This window comes from Aedes albopictus, unplaced genomic scaffold (genome assembly GCF_035046485.1).
Source record: "Aedes albopictus strain Foshan unplaced genomic scaffold, AalbF5 HiC_scaffold_238, whole genome shotgun sequence".
Taxonomy (NCBI): Eukaryota; Metazoa; Arthropoda; class Insecta; order Diptera; family Culicidae; genus Aedes; species Aedes albopictus.
The window spans coordinates 5,498-12,756 of record NW_026917022.1 but is presented as its reverse complement, the minus strand read 5'-3'; positions in this window follow the sequence as shown (position 1 = coordinate 12,756).

Genomic DNA, 7,259 nt, shown 5'->3' with positions numbered 1-7,259 from the left:
TGCACTGGGAGTGATCGAGTGACGCGTGCTAAGGTCGATCTATGGTGGCGTGCAGGAGAACGGTGTGTGGCGGCAAAGGATGAAACAGGAGCTCGCTGCACTCTACGGTGAACCCAACATCCTGAAAGTGGCTAAAGCTGGACGGATACGGTGGGCAGGGCATGTTGCAAGAATGCCGGGCAACAACCCTGCAAATTTGGTGTTTGCTAACCATCCGATTGGTACAAGAAGGCATGGGGCGCAGAGAGCACGATGGGCGGACCGTCGTTGGAGAGCTGCAACTGCAAATCGAGTATTATGGCGGCAAATTGTTGATTCAGTGTTATCTTGAATTTGATGTTGAACCAAATAAATGAAATGAATGAATGTTTTTTACAACAGGAGAGGCTTCGTTTTGAACAGATTGCTCAGGAACCCATATCGTTTTGAGCTTCGTAGTCATGCGGAACCACTATAAACGGAGATTCGTCGCGGACAGCCTTCCCAAACGAACACCGAACTCGCTAAGTACTGCTGTATTTAAACTCCGTCCGTACTCCGACCTGGTGTTTATACCGCAACACACAAATCTGTACCCAAACGTGTACTTCTGTTCAAAGTTCGTTTTAAACACAAGTACGAACGTATGTACAGCACACGTGTACCGCGCGAAACGAAGTGGGAAGCAATCGTGCAAACAAAAACTTTCCCCAACGACGATCGATTGACACTTCGGCACCACTCGTTTACCAATCCGAAAGCCGCTTCGGGTTTCATTCTCGGTTTGCGCTTGGTTCGATTTTCGTTTTGTACTTTTGTTCGTACACAAGTTTTGTACTTGAGTACTCTTCGGTACCAAGTACGCTAGCAAACACGAGTACTCCGATGTTTGGCGTTGGATGTTCAACACAAATGCGAGAAAACGTACAGAAGTTGAACATGTGTTGAGTTTGCCGGAAAGCCTGGTCGCGGACCTCAGCGTTGAATGGGAAGCTGCACTCGTCGAACTTGACATTTTTGGCTGGCTCCTCTTGAATGACTGCTACAATTCCGTGTTTAACCCACGTTCACCTTGGTTATTTTCTTCACGGATGGGAGAATTGTTTGCAGTCCAGGTACGAAGAGCACGCCCGGGTAGAGGTGAAATACTGACGATCAAAACGTGATATTAGCTTGATTGATATAAGAGATAAAAGATCTGAAAATAATATCTGAAAAATATTCCAATATCAAAACTTGATATTTCAAGATCAAACGAATAGCTTGCTGCTATTGGTTAGATCTTGCAATATCTAATTATGATCTGATGATGATGTTCCAGGAGTAATTTCAAGATATTATTTTCAGATCTTTTATCTCATATTAATCAAACCAATATCACCTTTTGATCTCAATATCAAAATATGCTATTATTGAGCTCTTTTCGTCTACCCGGGACATGTCATGAACACCACCACTTTACCTCCAGATAAAGCATGTGCTTCGGATCGTCTATCCCACTCCAATTTCACGCGACAGTCTTTGGTCTTGTGTCTCTTCTTTTAACAACGGTTGCATTTAGGTACCAGCAAGCTCCGACTTCTGCTTCGAACCGAACCTTGAAATGCAGCAGGTTTTCGATCAACATCCAGCTTTAGGTTTTCTCTCCAAGAATCTCCAGTGTAGTAACCAAGGTATCAAACGATTCAGGTAGGTTGGCAAAAAGCTGCAAAACGACGCCGTTTTCTTCGAGCTTCGCATCGGCCAGTTTAAGTTGTCGGATCAGGTCTTCAAATATCTAGAGATGATTTTTCACAGATGATCCTTCCACCATTTTAAGATCCGTTAGCTGCTTCCTGATGAAGGTGGCGTCGAGACAAATTTCTGGGCATGCACTGCACAGTTTCAGGCTTCTCCATATTCCACTTGTCGTGGTCGGGTCCTGGAGGTCCAGCAGGTCCCCGCTTTTCCATCTTTCTCGTGGAACTGTGCCAGCTCGGCCGGAGGATCGATTTCATTCACGTCCAGCAGCTTCACTGACTTCAAGTACTTCTTCACTCTGAAACGCCAGTTATCAAATCCTGTATTCGAAGATGACTTTGATCAAGCGCGTAAGTGATTGTTAGCAACGTATTGATCATACCTAAACAAACCCTCCTGAAGTGTAGACGTGTGCCTGTACTTTTTCAATAAACCAATTTGTTCTTGTTCGTTACTCGCGTGTTCTTTTCTGATATCTGGAAAGACCAAACCTCTTCAGGTTATGGGCACCTTGATGAAGGAGAGTTCTGGAATTCCCCAGCTCAAAGGGGACAACTTTGCGAACTGGCAGTACAGAGTCAAGCTACACCTGGAGGCCGTGGAAGTATGTGAAGCGCTGGAGCAAGATGTGCCTGCGGCGGACCCGGAACGGAAAAAAATCTTCAAATGGACCGGAAGGCTAAATCTACGCTAGTGAGCTTTATCTCGGATGAATGCTTGGAGATAGTCCGGGAGAAGCAAACGGCCAAGGCTATGTGGAAGGCGCTCGATGATACCTTTGCCAAAAAGTCTGTAGCAAGTCAGACGGTATTGCGGAAGCAATTGGCCAGGCTCCGGATGCGTGAAGGATCGTCGATGAGAAGTCATTTCCAGATGTTTGATGTACTAGTGCGGCAGTTGAAAACGGCGGGTGCGAAGTTGGAGGAGACCGATTTGGTGGCGCAACTGTTCCTCACCCTACCGGACAGTTTCGACCCTCTAGTAACAGCGTTGGAGAACATGAACGAGGGCGAACTAACTCTCGAGAAGGTGAAGCAGCGTTTGCTAGCCGAGGAGATGAAGCGGTCCGATCGCCGTGAAGATCCAGTTGATGACAAGGGCGCAGCTTTCGTTGGTGGAAGAACCAAGAAACCGAAGAAGTTCACTGGTAAGTGTCATTTTTTGTAAGTATTTAAGCGACATTGTTCAATCTGAACATGGTTTTCTTTGAAATTTCTTAGTATAAAACATCAAATCGAGATTTCTCGAGATTCCTCCTAGGGATTATTTTGAAAATTTGCCCAGCGCTGCAGAATGGCACCAGGATTCGATCCCTGAACTTAGTTTTGATGGACATTTTTATTTTATAATAATGGTCTGTGGGGACACCGTGCAGCGAGATTGAAGCGCTTCACAAACTGATGATTGATATTCAACTCGGCAGTCGATTAGATTTCGCACTGGGCCTCAGCTGTTATGCTGCCCACGAATTTCAATTACTCCAAATTGCCTTTTAATCAAGTTTGGTCGCCTCAGCCCGGTCTAATTTAACAGAAGAACCAGATCTAGGTACATGGCCACCAGGCGTATTAAAGTTGTTCGTTGCTGAGTTAAGGCAACTGCTACCGGCAGCCGTCTGTTATCATCAACAACAATCCCCAAACGCCCGTCCGAACCATTTGGGATGGACAGGATTGGATGCCTAGCCTGCGCCTTGTTATAGGCTAGTGCTTCTGTCTGACATGGTCATTGGTCATAGCGCAGACAAATAGAGTAGCAGGCTGCAACATTTGTCGTGAAAATTCACCGTCCTGTTCATACCTCCATCACCGTGGACATGCTCCACGAAACACGGCGTTGTGCAACAACATCAGTAGAAGACGTTAGGGTGAAACCGGTGAAGCGTCAAACGCAAAGAAAAGCAATGTGGGTGCTTCTGGCTGTCAAGGTCACAACTATGAAGATTTGAAATGATCGTTGAAAGTGTAGTCGATGGAAATATTTTTGGTGCTACGCGCGTATGTTTGTCTGTTGTTGTTATAGTATTAAACATGTAGGTACATTAGACATGTTCACCGTTTTGTATTTTCATGCTTTATAAAATTATTGGCATGTAAAATCAAGTCGGAGGTTTAAATGATCATGATCAGTGATGATTTACTAGAAATGTCACTACTAGGCAGGTAAGGAGCCATCAAATACATCATACGGACATAAGCGGGGACACGGTGTGTCTGGTAGAACAAATTTATTACAAAAAAATGGGCATCGCTAATTTTTACGCTACGTGAAAGTTGAAGCTACCAGCTTTCATTCAAGCCCAACATCGAAATATTATATCGGGGGAACTTTTTCATACAAAAGTTGGGTATGTTTGTTAAGTAGAAATAGGGATTAATTTGGAACCGTGCATTTTGTATGGGGAAAAACAGTATTCTGAAAAAGTTGTTCGGGATCCCTCGGTGGATTTTTTTTGAGGGACCCTGCAAATGAAAGCTGAAAGCCTCTATTTTTGAACAGCGAAAAATTTGACGATGCCCATTTTTTTTTTGTTATAAACTTTTCCCATACACACGCCGTGGGGAATCCAAAAAAATACGTACATGTCTAATCCACAGCTGTAAATACATTCTTCAAAGCATTGTTGCTGCATAGATAGGACATCTTTGGATAGGACTTCTTTGCTTTTTTCTGCCATCTGGCAGCGTGGCCCGGTCCGCACTTGTGGATTCGAAGTTTGCAACCATAAGAATGCCACTGGCACATTCAAGTCTTAAACGATTTATGGCCTTACACCAACTTGGTTCAACTGAAGTAGAGTGCTTTACAATATAGTGTACTATCCTATCTATTCGAACCTGAGAGCGTTGTGCAGGACACCACGCGTCTCCATCTCCTCCACTTCCTTTTGAATGCCAATGCAATGGGAAAAGTTTTCCCCAGTCAATGAACCATCGTAAATCGTGACGTCTTTAGCAATACTCACAATGCTCCTCATGGGGGATCAGTATAAGGAAATGAGAAAGAAGAAGACTTTTATTGTCATTACTTCATTTACGAGATTGGGGGGTGGAATCTTCTTGTCGCCGTACCTACTGATCGTTGGCAGTAATAGAAGCCATCATTGTTGCCGTCCCGTCTTTTCCCTCAGATCACGTTTCGGCTGTCCGGTTGATAACAATGGTAGGACATCCCTTGAATATGTCACATAATATTGAAGGATTTTTAAAGCATCTTCCATGGTGTTGGTCTCTTTTCTGTTTTATGCTTCCGCCACCTCAAACCCTCCTTGGAAAAGTTACGTACTCAACGGATGGCCCCTTCATATAATGTTCCCATCATCCGTCATCCCCTGAGGAGTGATACCCAAGTCCCCGCACCACTCAACATGGACCGTTTAACGTTTCCAAATGATTGCGTTTGAACGAAAGGATGGATGTTATCACAATCAGTTGAGGGACCCATCCTCGGGATTAAGCGTAGCGCAGGAAATTCGTCACACTCGGTGCCATTAACGGCGGCAGGCAGCACCAGTCATGTCTAATGGCGTTTTACTTTCACGGTCGATTGAGATAAATCAAAAATTTTCGAAATGATGGTGTGTGAGAAGGCGTTGAAAACAAAGAAGGTATTGTTCAGCAGGATTACGCTCGTGTTCGAAAAGGATGTGCGATTTTACGCCAAAAAGCGTTGAAAAAAGTGTGTTGCGTAGTTCATTCATCATTGAGAGTTTTCAATGCGTGACAGAAAAGAGCCATGATGCGAATAAAACACATAGGTATTCAGGTTTCATTAAATTGAGCTGATGATTTCATATTCTTGTGTCACACACACACATACTTTCAAAAAGTCGCAGTTTTATATAGAGCAATTTTTGTTGTTTCATCGAGAAAGATTAGATCATCTAATGTTCATCTAATTCCATCCGAAGGAGATTTGGATTGTGAAAAGCCAAGGGCTGAAAGTCTCTCAAATAAAGATAAATCAATCAATCAATTGGATTGTGAAAAGGAACAAATCATGTGCATTTAGTAGAATCGAGTTCAGTTCTGTGCCTTCAGATAGTCAAGTGGCTCCGTAGCTTGGAGGAAAGAAGCGTCCGTCTAGCGAATTGGGAGTCGTGGGTTGGATTTCCACCAGACCACGTGGGATTCATTTTATAGGGAATGTAAGTGTTGTGTTTTTGTGAAATTTCAATTTGAACCTAATACAGATTTTGCCAATGTCACCCGTTTTACATAATTTTTGAAGATTGTGCAGTGCTTAATGAATAAGAAATCGAAAATCGAATTGCTTACAGTAAAAAAAAAACATCCGGAAGTTACGATGGACATTCAAAAGCAGTTGCTCAATCGTCGGATATGTGCCCCCACTTTCAAGTTTCAACTCAATTTACAGGCTGGCTTCGGCATTTTTTCAAGGATACAAGGCAACTGATAGAATTGGTTCGCCCGAAATACACCATATATTTACCAAGCCGGATTCTCAGCGGTGCATGAACTCGGACACACGGCCGTTGTTCAGCTTTCTCCAATACTCAAACAGCACTCGAATAACGATACCGCGTTTTTATGGTGAGATTAAACAATCCCAATACTTGCTACTAATTTTTGTGGGTTCTAATCTATTCCAGCGGTAATCAGGTAAATGAAAATTATAAAATACTAGCTGTCCCGGCAAACTTTGTCTTGCCAAGCTGTGGTGGTTTGACAGCTGTTGAGGACATCGCAGCAACGCACTCTAGATTGATTTCATTTCAATCACGCCATATTTCTTCCCGGCTCATGAAAAATCAAAATTTTTACATTCTTAATCCTACTTGGTTGATTTTTGTAACTTTTTCGGCATATAAACACAGCCACCATGAATACGAATCGAGCCATGCAAGAGTCATCCTGATCGGATCACCCGTTCGTGAGTTTTGTTGCCTCAAAGGGTCTTCAAACTCATTTTTATATATATAGATAGATTAATTTAAAATAACTCGTAGTACGCTTTTTCGTCATGGAAAGCATCCCATCGAATCCCATCCAAATTTCAACTCCAGATATCTATGAAGTGGCCCAAGTTCTTGGACATATTCTGAGTAGATATCTAATCAGCATGTTTTCCCCATCCCCGCTGATCGTAAGGACCTGGCCAGGTGTTGAACAAAGAGGTCGTTCAATGAAAGGTCTGTCAAGTCCCAGGCAGCTTTTCTGACGCATTTAACGTCTCTATCGACAGCCACCCCAGGATGTGTACGGTCGGCTATGCTATGCTATGCTATGCTATGCTATGCTAATGTAAGTGTTGTCCCACTTACACCCACTTTCGAGTTAATGAGGTTCAAAGTTTTTCACTAACTTTTCATTCCATACAAAATGTAAAGAGTTTCAAAATCGACCCTATTTTCTCCGATTCATTGTTATTTTGCTAATCAACGTAAAAATAGACTCAAAAAGTTCCTAAAAGCTTGAAATCTGAAGATTTTTTTGACATGCTCAACTCAAAATCGTTAAAAGGCATTTGGCCCTCTCAATTCAAATCTCATATTGTTCATCAAACACATGTTTCTGTTT